General features: G+C 32.9%; 2 non-coding genes across 2 annotated transcripts; both read right to left on the bottom strand.

The window, feature by feature from the left end:
• Positions 1–3,269: 3,269 nt before the first annotated feature.
• Positions 3,270–3,341, bottom strand: TRNAC-GCA (transfer RNA cysteine (anticodon GCA)). Its single transcript has one exon. It is a non-coding gene; the product is annotated as a tRNA-Cys (tRNA).
• A 5,911-nt stretch (positions 3,342–9,252) lies between these two features.
• TRNAC-GCA (transfer RNA cysteine (anticodon GCA)) lies at positions 9,253–9,324 on the bottom strand. Its single transcript has one exon. It is a non-coding gene; the product is annotated as a tRNA-Cys (tRNA).
• Positions 9,325–16,467: the final 7,143 nt, after the last annotated feature.

The raw sequence follows: 16,467 nt of genomic DNA, 5'->3' as shown, positions 1-16,467 counted from the left end.
TTGTTTATCAGATTATCTTAATTTCCATTGAAATCAGAAACAAGTTACAATTACAACAACCAATAACTACAACAGTTCATCCATTCCAAAAAGAGAATTAGCTCATGTCAATAGAGATGGCCGAAAAGCAAGAAAGAGTTCTAGTAACGAGAACTTCCATTATAGATTACTAGAAATCAAGATGAAGATCAATTACAGAAAAGATCAAACTGAAATACTAAAACATCGTAATTCTATACTGTTGAGCATAAATTGATTGAAAAAGCAAAAAATGGAGAAGGGAAATTGGAGAAGACTATGGTACACGAGGAAGGGGAGAGGAGGGGAAAAGCTCTCTTCTAGACTCTTCCTCTTTGCTTTTTATAGCGAGAAAACGAGTGGGTCTTTAGTAATTGTATCCATCAATTCTTCACCGTTTACTCCTAGTGTTTCCTATTCTTCCTTGATCGTGAGTCTCAGCTTGCTTCAGTGGTCACTTTTCCTTTTCTCTCTTTGCAACAATTTTGCCTCTTTATGAATATTTTCCTCTTTTTCTTGCCTTGTTGTCATGATTGTTGGATTTGTGCTCTTTTACTTAATCCCAATTGGGTTAAAAGTATGAGAAGAGCCCAAGAAGCCTAGAGCCAAAAGAGCTTAGGGCTAGGGTGTCTTGGTACCCATATAAATACTACCACTTAAATCATCAGCCTCCAAGGTCATCGAACAGAAGAGGTAAGCTCAGATCTGAAAAAAGTGCCCACACACTTCCTCTTCCCCCTTGAGGATAGTCTAGAAAAGTTACCAGTAACACGTGAGGTCTAATCGTGCTGTGACGCAAAGAAGATTAATTTGTGAGTTTGTGCCGTGATGCAAAGGAGAGTGGTTCGTGAAGGGGAATCCTACATGAGGTGGTTCTACGTAGATCTGCACATCAAGAGATAAATTAAAACACATATGATATGTGGCATCCAAAACTGCAACGATCTAAACGTTTCCGCAGATCTAACTGCAACTCTTTGATTTACGTTTTTCATGTAATTATTAGCTTCGTGAAATATGGTATCTAGGGTTCTATATTTGTTATTATATATTGGCACGTGTACCATTTGTAATCCGTTCTTTTTAAAATTGATGATTTTATGTATTGTTTTAGGCTTTAATCCATGGTAGATATTTTATTATTTTTTCTCGGGTTGTAACAAGGAGGCTAATCCCTTATGATTAAGTTTCCTCCTTGAAATTTTATTTAATTTTTGTATGTTTTTCGTTGTATTACAAAATTGTAATAAAAGAATATCAAGAAGATGCAAAAAGAAAGACGTTAGTCACTGTTTCGGGTATGTTCGTGATCATCCGATGGCCGATCTGAGGAACCAACATCATGGGATGAAAGAGGACAGAAATCCAAGCAAGATGACAACCGGATCCGGCCGAGAGGAGGCCAGAAGCGGCTGAGAGTGGGCTTCATACGACGGCAGAGATATGGCGCATGGAAGCGTGTGCAAGCTCTTTTTAAGGTGGTTCAGGTGGTCGAAGCTTCATCTCTTCATGGTTGTCATTCCTCTAGAGTTTCGTATTAAAATGAGTTCGCGTGATGGCGGTGGACGTGACAACTAGGGTTCCTGAAAGTTGTCTTAGATTTTCTTCCCAAAATTTGGTATTTTGGGCTTTTGGACCCATGGTTACCATGAAGGGCCTTGAATAGATCCCTATAGACTGAAAGGAAGAAGAAAATGAGCTTAAGAGTTTTGTGTTCTATTTATAATTTTATTTTATTTATTTTTCTCTAGGAAACCATGGATTAAAGTTTAATTTAAAATTGTTTTATCTTTATGAATGGATGAATTATATGGTTTACTAACATGCTTAATGTGATAACATGCCATATTGTTGCATAATTTGTTAATTACATGAGCATGATGACTATTATGTTTGATCGACGATGTTAATAGTCATTATGGCAATTAATTTATATTTCGAAATGTAAATGTAATGGTTGTTACATTTGATAGGCTACATTAATGGTCATTATGACATTAACTATAATTTTTGAAATATGTGCATAACGAATTAAATGATTAATGATCGTTATGGCAATTATTTTGATTTCAAATTATCCTCATAGATGATAATTATTATGATTCTTAAAATCTAGATTAATAATTAAGTCAATTATTTATGATGATTTAAATTTAGATAAATAATTGAGAAAATTTTCTAAGAGAATTATTTATTTTGCAAATAAATTGTAGGTATTCTAAAATGGTCAGGTGTAAACACACGCGGCCTATCATGACCGAACAACAATTGCCACCACCAGACACCAGGCACCAACCATCACCACTACCACTAGCTGCCACCACCGCCATCATCAATCATCCACAACAATTGCCACGGGTCAACACAGTTCCCGACACCACCACTTGCACTAACCACCCCCACCTGCCACCACCATCACCCGGCACCACCTCAGGCCACCGCCAACCCCAACCCTAATCACAGGCACCAACCATCACCGCCGCCGCCATCAATCGGACACCACAATTATCACTGGCCATTGTCGACCCCGCCACCACCACCCATATTAATAATCAATTTAAAACTCAATTTTTTTAAAATTTATTTGGTGAGAGTATAAGTTTTTTATTATTAAATTTTTTGTAAATTATTTATGTATTTTAATATATTTAATTTAAAATTATAACTTTTAAAAATTTTAAAGTAATTTATAATAAATAGTAATGTGAAAGTAAATAAAAAAAAGTTTAAAAATTAATTTCAAAAAATTATATAAAATTATTTTTTTTAAAAAATATTTTTAACTATTTATATCTCATCATGATAGTATATGATCCATCTCAAACACATGATAGGATAATATCAGACTGCTTATCTAGTGCATATCAAACACAGACTAGAATATGCACTTATCAGTCCTATATCATATCCAACTCTTATCCGATTCTTTTACCCTATCCATTTTTTATCATATCATTTCCACCAAACGAACCCTACACGTTAGACATAGAAGATGGTTTTAATGTGAATTGGAGGAAGAAAAGCAAAATGCGAATGAATATTGAATTTCACTATTTAGCTAGAATTTTGAATTTCCTAGCAAACATAATGTCATCTTCAACTGATAATTAATACTAAACCTTTAATGTAGCTAGAATCATAGGTGAGTACGTGGACCTAGGTTTTGCAATTAAAGCAAAAATGGTAAGTTAAGAAAAATAAAATAAAATAAAAATATGAGAGTAGTATTCAATAGACCAACAAAAAACAAAAGGGCCTAATCGGATTCGAACCGATGACCTTTTGATTTGCAGTCAACTGCCCTACCATTGGGCTATAGGCCCGTTGCTTAATCTTTGTTATTTTTTCATATAAGGTCTGTCACATGAAATACAATTCCTCCCATAATGTGGTCCATAGCTTTGAAATTTAGCCACTGTAAATCTTGACGCAAGAATTTAAGCCCCCCAAACACAAACAAAACGACGAAAAATGAAATCAATAGGTACAAAGGAAAAAACAATGTAAAGTTGACTGCACAAAGTGAATAGGACCAAAGAATGCTACTTGTTTTGGACTAATTCCAGTCATTGCCAATTTCATGCCTACCTTCCCCGCTTTAGTACATTGTCTGCAAGTAGGCTATACCACATAACACATGTTATAGTGCAATTAACTAATAGTACTGTTCATTGAAACGAAAAAGTATGCTACGTGCTTTCTAATCCCATAAATCAATGTTTTCTTATGCACGGATCCATATAGCTTGTAAGTTCATCCATATCCAAAATTAAATACCAACTACAAACCAATGATGTTTTGACTATTCCAGGCCTGAGATTTTGGATTACCAAACGGCACCTTGAGTGATGAATATGTGACGAGTATAGCCCATTCTTATTGTCTCACCCCACAACTCATCATCACAATTCTATATAAAAACAATTGAATTCACAACTTGAATTGTTTGTGTAATGGGTTTAGGTCTGATTCCCACAAAGGGGTATAGTATGTAGGTATAACAATGATCTAGTGAGGCAGAGGTATGAACCTAAGTTGAAAAGGAAAGTCTATATGAGTGGTCTCAAGGCTGATAATCAAAGGGAGAGTGTAAGGGCAGTATTCTGGCAGAAAAATGGCAAGGAGAGTGAATGTACCAAAGTTGCCTCTTCAATGGAGAAACAAAGTATTTATAGGTGGGAGAAGATTCCCTAAGTAGGAAAGAGAGAGTCATAACTGTTTCTTCCTTGTGAGCCCCACTAGGTGTGAGGCAAGCAGCCTCACCTTGTGCAGGAGGTGCTTGTGTAAGGGAGTGAGATCAGGTGTGGTGAGAGAACATTTGTCTCAGTATAGGGGTGTAAACCCTCTAATGGGTTTTAGTGGCCAGCCCAATGGACTATGCCCGTCTGGCCAGTCTAGTACAAAACCGAACTTGAGACTTTAATTTGTCTCCCAAAATGTCCAGCAAAACAAAATTAAGTACAAAAACCTACTTGAACTGCCAATTGTAACCAAGGTAGTCAAAATCAAGATCCTACCTAGGATACAAAATTATATTCAAACACACAAAGAAAAAAAAAAACCTTTAAACTACTAATAACACTACCGCTAGCCAAGCTTGAAGAGATATTCGATGCAGCAAAACAGATTAACAAAGAATATCAAAGTAGCACCAAAACAGAGAAGCAGAAAGGAGAAGAAAAGTACAATATGTCAATCTCTTTTTTATTTCATTACAGTCGAGAGTTGAGAGAGTAACGAAAGCCGCATTTACCATTACTACATCAAGTTAGCACTCTGTAAAGTCTAGAATTTGAGTGTACAGCAAAAACGTTGAAAGTTTAAAAGTTTCACAGAAGAGTGCTGTGACTTTGGATTTTAAAAAGGAAAGGTAAATAATGAGTTTGCAGGTGAAGTTCTAAACTTGAAGTTAAGGAATTACCATGACCAACATCTAAACACTAGTAAGAATAATTTAGCAGCAATATCATTAGGCTATTGGTTTAAAAGGAGATAATGACATTGGGAGAAGACAGGTTGGAACAATTGACAAGCAATTATACAAGCCATAAGGTATGAAACGTGAGAGTTGAGACATTAGACTATTGGGGGTACAAGTGCAAGCAAGTGTAAGGAAGAAGGGAAACTCATACCTGCTTGCAGGTTGTCTACAACAATTATGGTTTAAAAAATGTAAAATAAAGAAGATTTTCATTTCAACCATTTCTACTTCAACTTCCAAGAAAAAACATGTTCAACCATCTCTCTCACTGTCCCACATCCAAAAAAGTGATAACAGTGAAGTTAAAGAGTTTAGATAAATCCCAAAGCTCATCAATTGATGGGGCAAGGCAGGACAAGACCAGATATTTTAGTTCCATTCTCATACATATATATATATATGGGTTCGATTTTTCTGCAGCCACTTTATGTGCAACAGTGACAAATTTTCCATATATATAGGTTAAAGCATTTAATATGGGGAATCATAACCATATAAAAGGTAAAAACATTAAATGTACGGACTCATAATCATACATTGCTGCACATACAACAACTTTAGATATGATTTTACATATATATATATATATATATATATATATATATATATATATATATATATATATACAAGGGAGGAAGACATTGTAGAACTCATGGTAATTTGTTTCGTTTACTTATTCATTTTAATTTTTATATATATATTATTTCTTCATATTTATTTTTTGTTTTTCCTTAAATCTATTTTTGCTTTTGTATGGGTTCATGGATTGCTTGATCCTAGCTAGTTTGGTATAAAGGTTATGTTAATATTGAAGTTGGGATAAAGGTTATATATATATTGAGTGATGTGTGTATCAACTCCAACTTCAATATTAACATAACCTTTATCCCAAACTAGCTAGGATCAAGCAATCCATGAACCCATACAAAAGCAAAAATAGATTTAAGGAAAAACAAAAAATAAATATGAAGAAATAATATATATATAAAAATTAAAATGAATAAGTAAACGAAACAAATTACCATGAGTACTACAATGTCTTCCTTCCTTGTACTCCTCAACAATGTGCGAGACAGCAAGCTTATGCTTTGTGTAGAGCTAATAAGAATGTCCAAATCAATACAGAAGCATGTCATGGAAAACAAAGATTATAAAATACGAATATAATGGACAATAGACGCATATTCAAGACAAATTAATCCTCAAGCATAACTATATTAAGGACAATTCTACAATTACTGATTGTGCCAGTAATAGATCAAGCAACCCAAAATAATAGTTGAAACTTATTTCTCAGAACAAAAACAAAACAAGACACATTTTAAGCTGCACACTATTACATCAAGATATATCTTCTCCGTAAGTTAACTATGAAAGGTTTTGAACCCAAACAAATACGATGAAATAAAGAAAATAAAAACATATGAAAGGTTACATTGGAAATTATGATAGGTTCTCCGTGATAACAACCAACAAGAAAGAAAGAAAGAATAAATCAAAGAGATTATGAATTTATAATAGGTATAAATGTAAATTCAGAGTAATTTGGGAGGAACTGATTATGGTACCTTTTTTCACACTTGAGTCGATTATTGTTGACACCAATCATTTAAGACGCACCTCTTAGTTTGGCACCTTGTACAACAACATTGAAAGTAAAACCCTCGCAGCGAAAACAGAAGATTTGCGCATGCCTCAAGTGTATGACTAAAGACTTTTATCAGAATGAGTCCAAAATAACCATAACCCCAAATTTCACGTGTGTGTATAAGCAGACAACGGAAAATAGATCCTCTCTTGTCTTTTTTAACATCACTTCGTGAGAGATCTAAATCGTTCATTCACAAATCAACAGTCACAAAAAATGGCTGAGTATGAGATTTTTGAAGTGATGTTAAAAATGAGAGGATCCATTCTCACGAAAAGGAATCAAGCATTTTACAAGAATCAAATTCTAGAATTGCAAAACTGCATTCATTTGGAGACAAAACAGCTGTAGCCTCTTTCAATCTCACGGCTTCTCATCTTCCTCATCCCTCACCAATGACTGTACATGTTAGCTTCGGCCTCGGAGAAGGTAAGGGGAAATTGATTTTTTTTTTTTAAGAGTTCTTAAGTGAAAGAGTATTTTTCTTGCTTTTTTTATTTTTATTTTTTGAAAAAATATTTATCATTTTAAAATAAATAATTTTATGTTATTTGGTATATATTTATTAGTTTTTTACATTATTTCTTTCCATTATATTTTCTTCTTTTCTCTTTTCCTAATTTTATTTTTGTACGGAAGAGAAAATATAAAAAGCCAATAAATATAGAAAAAAATTAGTATGGCCTAGAAATTTTTTCTGCAGAAAAAACAAAATCATTAAACCCATAAATATATACTAAAACATGGTCGTTTTATTAAAATGACACAAAATTATATCCTTTAAAAATGATAAATATTTTTTCATTTTATTCTTTTACAAACTTCAATTATTTGTTTTTTCAATGTTTTTTTTAAAAATTCATAGGGATTAAAATGAAAAGAAAAAATTGTATGTAGATAGGGTATTTAAAGTTCTTTTACTAAGCTTACACGAGGTTATCTTTTTATTTTGTTACTTTTAATAATTTTTTTATGATTAGAGGTGATTATAATTAAAGTTAAATTGCTTATGAAAAGTGTAAAAATCAAATCAATCAAATTTTGTCAAAACAAGCTTTGATAACAAGAAATTTTAGTTTCTAATTTTCTTTGACAATGTTAGCATAATATCTTAACGGTGCAACTTTGCAAGGTGCTATGAACTGAAAAGTCTACTTGCACTTGCCATGCTTTTATACGACTACATCTCGATATAAAGTACACCATTCACACCAAAAATGTATGGGTATTGTTGGTTCGTGGATCACCAAGAAGAGACTTCTAGATGATTGCACTTGTGTAAATGCACACGTCCAAGTAATAAAGGGAAATATTGGGTCCCAAGTTATCCTCCCAAGGAGAAAGTATCACTATGTTGAATTTCTAAACTCTAAAGAATATAAACTATCGAAAGAATGGATACAAAAAGAATATAAACTATCGAAAGTTACTCATTCCTTGCTCTCACAGCGGTGTTGTTACTATGACAGAAAGTTCAGAACCCTTTCATTATTTCATCACATTGTTATGTATTTCAGTCATTCCTTTGGTAGGAGGAATGACAAATCATTGGAACCAAATATCGAGTGAAAATTGTATCGAGCAATATTCTAAATGTCGGTGCTTCATAGCAGGCACCAACCATCACCACTACCACTAGCTGCCACCACCGCCACCATCAATCAGCCACAATAATTGCCACCAGTCATTGTCGCTCCTAACACCACCACTTCCACTAACCACCCCCACCTACTACCACCATCACCCGGTACCACATGAGGCCATCACCAACCCCAACCACAAGCAGCAACCATCATCGCCACCATCAATTAACCGCCACAATTATCACTAGCCATTGTCGACACCACCACCCGCTATCACTAACCAAAGATCACCAATATTGATAATCAATTTAAAATTAATTTTTAAAAAATTTATTTGGTAAGGGTATAAGTTTTTTATTATTAAAAATTTTGTAAATTATTTATGTATTTTAATATATATAATTTTAAATTATGAATTTTAAAATTTTTAAATAATTTATAATAAATAGTAATGTGTAAATAAATAAATAAATAATTTCAACAATAATTTTAAAAAATTATATAAAATTATTTTTTTAAAAATACTTTTATCTATTTATATCTCATCATGATAGTATATGATTCGTCTTAAACAACTGATATGATTACATTATCGTATCAGACTGCTAATCTAGTACATATCAAATACAAGAAAGAATATTTACTTAACAATCCTATATCATATCCTGCTTTTATCTAATCTTTCTTTTATCCTATCCATTTCTATCATATCCTTTCTACCAAACGAATCCTATAGGTTAGATATAGGAAATGGTTTTAATGTATATTGGAGGAAGAAAAGCAAAATGCGAAGGAATATTGAAATTCACTATTTAGATAGAATCGCAAAAAAAAAAAATTGAATTTCCTAGCAAACATAATGTCATCTTCAACAGATAATTAATACTAAACCTTTAATGTAGCTAGAATCATATGTGAGTGCGTGGACCTAGGTTTTGCAATAAAAGCAAAAATGGTAAGTTAAGAAAACAAAAATAAAATAAAATATGAAAGTAGTATTCAATAGACCAACAAAAAACAAAAGGGCCTAATCGGATTCGAACCGATGACCTTTTGATTTGCAGTCAACTGCCCTACCATTGGGCTATAGGCCCGTTGCATTATTTTTATTATTTGTTCATATAAGCTCTATTACGTGAAATACAATTCCTCCCATAACAGCTATGGACTATATGGTCTATAGATTTGAAATTTAGCAACTGTAAGTCTTGACGAAGGAATTTAAGCCCCCAAAACACCAACATAACGACGAAAAATGAAATCAATAGGTACAAAGGAAAAGACAATGTAAAGTTGACTGCACAAAGTGAATAGGACCAAAGAATGCTACTTGTTTTAGACTAATGCCAATTTCATGCCTACCTTCCTCGACTTTAGTACATTGTCTGCAAGTAGGCTATTCCACATGACACGTTATAGTGTAATTAACTAATAGTACTGTTCATTGAAACGAAAAAGTCAGCTATGCTTTCTAATCCCATAAATCAATGTTTTCTTATGCACGGATCCATATAGCTTGTAAGTTCATCCATATCCAAAATTAAATACCAACTACAAACCAATGATGTTTTGACTATTCCAGGCCTGAGATTTTGGATTACCAAACGGCACCTTGAGTGATGAATATGTGACGAGTATAGCCCATTCTTATTGTCTCACCCCACAACTCATCATCACAATTCTATATAAAAACAATTGAATTCACAACTTGAATTGTTTGTGTAATGGGTTTAGGTCTGATTCCCACAAAGGGGTATAGTATGTAGGTATAACAATGATCTAGTGAGGCAGAAGTATGAACCTAAGTTCAACAGGAAAGTCAATATGAGTGGGTCTCAAGGCTGATAATCAAAGGGAGAGTGTAAGGGCAGTATTCTGGAAGGATAATGGCAAGGAGAGTGAATGTACCAAAGGGAGAAACAAAGTATTTATAGGTGGAAGAAGATTCCTTAGTAGGAAAGAGAGAGTCATAACTGTTTCTTCTCTAGTGACTACTGAGCCCCACTAGGTGTGAGGCAAGTAACCTCACCTAGTGCAGGAGATCATGTGTGGTGAGAGAACATTTGTCTCACTATAGGGGTGTAAATCCTCTAAAGGGCCTTAGTGGCCAGCCTAATGGACTAGGCAAGTGTGGCCGGTCTAGAACAAAACGCAACCTGAAACTTTAATTTGTCTCCCAAAATGTCCAGCAAAACAAAATTTAAGTACGAAAACCTACTTGAACTGCCAATTGTAACCAAGGTAGTCAAAATCAATATCTTACCTAGGATACAAAATTATATTCAAACACATAAAAAAAAAAAACCTTTAAACTACTAATAACACTACCGCTAGCCAAACTTGAAGAGATATTCGATGCAGCAAAACAGATTAACAGAGAATATCAAAGTAGCACCAGAACAGAGAAGCAGAAAGGAGAAGAAAAGTACAATAATGTCAATATCTTTTTTATTTCATTACAGTCGAGAGTTCAGAGAGTAACGGAAGCCGCATTTACCCTTACTGCATCAAGTTAGCACTCTGCTGGTTTATTAGATGAAATAATTGTTGTCCCTAATTGATATCAATTTATATGCTGAATCTCACCTTCATGTAGTGTAAAGTCTAGAATTTGAGTGTACAGCAAAAACGTTGAAAGTTTAAAAGTTTCACAGAAGAGTGCTGTGACTTTGGATTTTAAAAAGGAAAGGTAAATAATGAGTTTGCAGGTGAAGTTCTAAACTTGAAGTTAAAGAAATACCATGACCAATATCTAAACACTAGTAAGAATAATTTAGAAGCAATATCATTAGGCTATTGGTTTAAAAGGAGATAATGACATGGGGAGAAGACAGGTTGGAATAATTGACAAGCAATTATTCAAGCCATAAGATATGAAACGTGAGAGTTGAGACATTAAACTAATGGGGGTATAAATGCAAGCAAGTGTAAGGAAGAAGGGAAACTCATACCTGCTTGCAGGTTGTCTACAACAATTACGGTTTAAAAAATGAAAAATAAAGAAGTTTTTCAACCATTTCTACTTCAACTTCCAAGAAAAAACATGTTCAACCATCTCTCTCACTGTCCCACATCCAAAAAGCGATAATTAGTTAAAAAAAGTGATAACAGTTAACTTGGAAGAGTTTTGATAAATCCCAATGCTCATCAATTTATGGGGCAAGGCAGGACAAGACAAGATATTTTAGTTCCACTCTCATACACATATATATATGGGTTCGATATTTCTGCAGTCGCTTTACGTGCAACAGTGACAAAAAATTTCCATATATATAGGTTAAAGCATTTAATATGGGGAATCATATATATAGGTTAAAGCATATATATATATATATATATATATATATATATATATATATATATATATATATATCTATCTGTGGGTTCAATTTTTCTGCAACCGCTTTACGTGTAACAGCGACAAATTTTCCATATATATAGGTTAAAGCATTTAATATGAGAAATCATAACCATATAAAAGGTAAAAACATTAAATGTAGGGAATCATAATCATACATTGTTGCACATACAGCAACTTTAGATATGATTTTATATATATATATATATATATATATATATATATATATATATATATATATATATATATATTGAGTGATGTGTGTATCAACTCCAACTTCAATATTAACATAACCTTATCCCAAACTAGCAAGGATCAAGCAATCCATGAACCCATATAAAAGCAAAAATAGATTTAAGGAAAAACAAACAATAAATATGAAGAAATAATATAGATAAAATTAAAAATGAATAAGTAAACGAAACCAATTACCTGAGTACTGCAATGTCTTCGTTCCTTGTACTCCTCAACAATGTGCGAGACAGCAAGCTTATGCTTTGTGTAGAGCTAATAAGAATGTCCAAATCAACACAGAAGCATGTCATGGAAAACAAAGATTATAAAATACGAATATAACAGACAATAGACGCACATTCAAGACAAATTTATCCTCAAGCATAACTATATTAAGGACAATTCTACAATTACTGATTGTGCCAGTAATAGATCAAGCAACCCAAAATACTAATTGACACTTATTCCTCAGAACAAAAACAAAACACCATTAAGGGCACATTTTAAGCTGCACACTTGTGCTGCTCACTATTACATAAAGATATATCTTCTCCAAAAGTTAACTATGAAAGGTTTTGAACCCAAACAAATAAAATGAAATAAAGAAAATAAAAACATATGAAAGGTCAAATTGGATATTATGATAGGTTTCCTGTGATAACAAACAACAATAAAGAAAGAATAAATCAAAGAGATGCAACTTATGGTACCTTTTTTTCACACTTGAGCCGATTATTGTTGAAACTAATTACTTAAGACGCACCTCTTGGTTTGGCACCTTGTACAATACAATTGAAAGTAAAAAAATCGCAGCTAAAACAGAAGATTTGCGCATGCATCAAGTGTATGACTAAAGACTTTTATCAGAATGAGTCCAAAATAACCATAACCCCAAATTTCACGTGTGTATAAGCAGACAACGGAAAACAGATCCTCTCTTGTCTTTTTTAACATCACTTCGTGAGAGATCTAAATCGTTCATTCACAAATCAACCGTCACAAAAAATGGCTGAGTCTGAGATTTTTGAAGTGATGTTAAAAATGAGAGGATCCATTCTCACGAAAAGGAATCAAGCATTTTACAACATTCAAATCCTAGAATTGCAAAACTGCATTCATTTGCAGACAAAACAGCTGTAGCCTCTCTCAATCTCACGGCTTCCCATCTTTCCCATCCCTCACCAATGACTGTACATTTTAGCTTGGGCCTTGGAGAAGGTAACGGGAAATTGATTTTAAGAGTTTTTTTTTTTTTTTTTTACGCTTCTTATATGTAAGAGTATTTCCTCTCTCTCTTTTGTATTTATTACGGGTGTTCATCAACTTATCCAACTCAATTCAAACTAATCGATAATCGAATAAATTTAAAATCAAAAAAAAATCACAAATTTTAATTGGATTGGATCGGATTTTGGATTGATCGATGAAAATCGATCAAATCCAAACCGATCCAATGTATTAATTTCACCCTACCTACTTGAACTTTTCCCCAATCATAACCCAAAAATTTCTAAACCCAAAACCCATTAACCCATCAACTAAATCCAAGAAGAAAAAATTAGTCACATCTCATCAACAAAATTTTATTTGTGTAGGGTTTCATATCTCATTACCAAAAAAACTATATTATTGTTTAATGATGCTTTTGTATTTAAAAAATAAATAAATTTGCAAAGTCAATATATACCAATGATGTTATTTGCACAATAATTATGAAACAAATTTTAGGATTTTCAAAAAATCAAAAACCGATCGAATTCAAACTGAAAAAAATTGGATTGGATTGAATCGAATTTGAAAAAAAAATCCAAACCGAATGAATGATTACATGATCAAACCGAAGGGATTGGATCAGATGATTTTTGCTTCCAAAACTGATCTAATCCAGACCACGAACACCCATAATATTTATCATTTTAAAATAAATAATTTTATGTTATTCGGTATATATTTATTAAATTTGTACATTATTGTTATCAAAAAAAAAAAAAAAATTTGTACATTATTTTTCTCCATTATATTTTCTCCTTTTCTCTCCTTCTAATTTTGTTTTTTTAAGGAAAGAGAAAATATAAAAAGCCAATAAATATAGAAAAAAAATTTGCTTCTACTGCAGAATTTTTTTTTTGTCACACTTACATAAATATGAGTGAGTCTCGTTATAAAGAGAACATAGAAAAAAGATTAGTATGACTCACTCACGGAAAAAATAAAAACATTAAATCCATAAATATATAACAAAACATGGTCCTTTATTGAAATGATACAAATTGTATCGTTTAAAAAGATAAATATTGTTCCTTTTTATTCTTTTATAAACTTTAATTATTTGTTTTTTCAACTTTTAAAAAAATGTTTTTCGTAGGGATTAAAATGAAAAGAAAAAATTGTATGTAGATAGGGTGTTTAAAGTTCTTTTACTAAGCTTACACGAGGTTATCTTTTTATTTTGTTACTTTTAATAATTTTACTGATTAGAGGTGATTATAATTCAAGTTAAATTGCTTATGAAAAATGTAAAAATCAAATAAATCAAACTTAGTCAAAATAAGCTTTGATAACAAGAAATTTCAGTTTCTAATTTTCTTTGACAATGTTAGCATAATATCTTAACAATGCAACTTTGCAAGGAGCTATGAACTGAAAAGTCTACTTGCATTTGCCATGCTTTTATACAACTACATCTCGATATAAAAGTACACCATTCACAGCAAAAATGCATGGGTATCCTTGGTGCATGGATCACCTAGAAGAGATCTCTAGATGATTGCATTTGCCTAAAAGCACGCGTCCAAGTAATAAAGGGAAGTATTGAGTCCCAAGGAGAAAGTATCGTTATATTGAATTTCTAAATTGTATAAAGTCTAAACAAATTGTAAGTATAAAAGAATGGTTAAGAACAAAATATAAAGTATCGAAAGTTACTCGTTCATTACTCTCACAACGGTGCTCTTACTATGATAGACAGTTCATAACCCTTTCATTATTTCCTCGCGTTGTTATGTATTTCAATCCTTCCTTTGGTAAGAGGAACGAAAAATCATTGGAACCAAATATCGAGTGGAAATTATATCGTGCAATAATCTAAATATTGCAGAAATGAAAATATGTTTCTTTTTAAGTTTTCTTCTTTTCGAAACTTAGAAACGTCAAAAGAATATTGAAAGATAGAATATAGAAACGAGAAACATCAAAACTAAAATTGGAATGGATTTCCTAGTTCATTATTGATCAGCTATCATCTTGGCTTAGAAACTCATTCAACAGAATTGTTCAGATCACTTTTCATTGCCAAAGCTGATTCCTCAAGCACTTGGGCTAAATGGTATACGAAATCTCTAATTTCCTTGCGATTTCGTTCCCAAATTGATTTATACTGAACCTATGAAGGAACTTGGGCGGTTCTTTATTCCTAAGGCAACCAGTGCATGTGCTTCTGCATTTTCCCCTCCCAACTGATGTTTCGCGGTCTGAAATCTCTTCATTTCAGAAGTTTATTTCTCATATTATCTTAATTTCCATTAAAATATAATATAAATAAAAAAAACATCAAAATTCCATTAAAATCAAAAACAGATTTACAGTTACAACAACCAATAACTACAACAGTTCATCCATTCCTTAAATAGAATTAGCTAATGTCAATAGACATGGCCGAAAAGTAAGAAAGAGTTCCAGTAACGAGAACTTCCATTACAAATTACTAGAAATCAAGATGAAGAAGATCTATTACTGAAAAGATCAGACTAAAATACGAAAACATCGTAATTATATACTACTGAGCATAAATTGATTGAAAATGCAGAAAACAGAGCAGGGAAATTGGAGAAGACTATGGTGCACGAGGAAGGGGAGAGGAGGGGGAAAGCTCTCTTCTAGACTCTTCCTCCTTGCTTTTTATAGCGAGAAAACGAGTGGGTCTTTAGCAATTGTATCCATCAATTTTTCATTGTTTGCTCCTAGTTTTTCCTATTATTCCTTGATCGTGTGTCTCGTCTTGCTTTAGTGGTCACATTTTGTTTTCTCTCTCAGCAAAATTTTTGCCTCTTTCTGAATATTTTCCACTTTTTCTTGCATTATTGTCATGATTGTTGGGTTTGTATGTAATATCTCGAGCGCTGACGAAGGCGGGGAGTGATCGCCGATACGAAAAGGCACAGACAAGGAGCGACTCCTGACAGGCTTCCAGCGGGGGTACATGAATGAATCAAATCGACACCCAAAAGAGAAGGATTATAAAGACTATGCAAGTATGAGACTGCTGATAGCTTATAATAATTAATTTATACTACCTATACTAACAAGATGCACCTATTTTTTGGTAGCCCATAACGGAAGAACTCCATAGTTAAGCGTGCTTAGCTTGGAGTAATTCTAGAATGGGTGACCTCCTGGGAACTTTTTCCAAAAAGTGTGTGAGTGAGGATAAAGCATGTTGAAAAGTCCAGTGTTAGTGTGTGGGGTTAGTCATTGATTCTTGAAGCGGTCGAGCGTTACAACTGGTATCAGAGCATGGCCTATCTTCTAGTACAATGTGGTTTGAGGACGAGCCAAGCTCATAACGAAAGAACTCAATAATTAAGCGTGCTTGACTTAGAACAATTCTGGGATAGGTGACCTCCTAGGAATTTTTTCCAGGAAGTGT

Source organism: Gastrolobium bilobum, unplaced genomic scaffold (assembly GCF_033153095.1).
Source record: "Gastrolobium bilobum isolate Gb01-03AN ecotype WA unplaced genomic scaffold, APGP_CSIRO_Gbil_v1 utg27278, whole genome shotgun sequence".
NCBI lineage: Eukaryota > Viridiplantae > Streptophyta > Magnoliopsida > Fabales > Fabaceae > Gastrolobium > Gastrolobium bilobum.
This window is presented reverse-complemented; position numbering and strand designations above follow the sequence as displayed.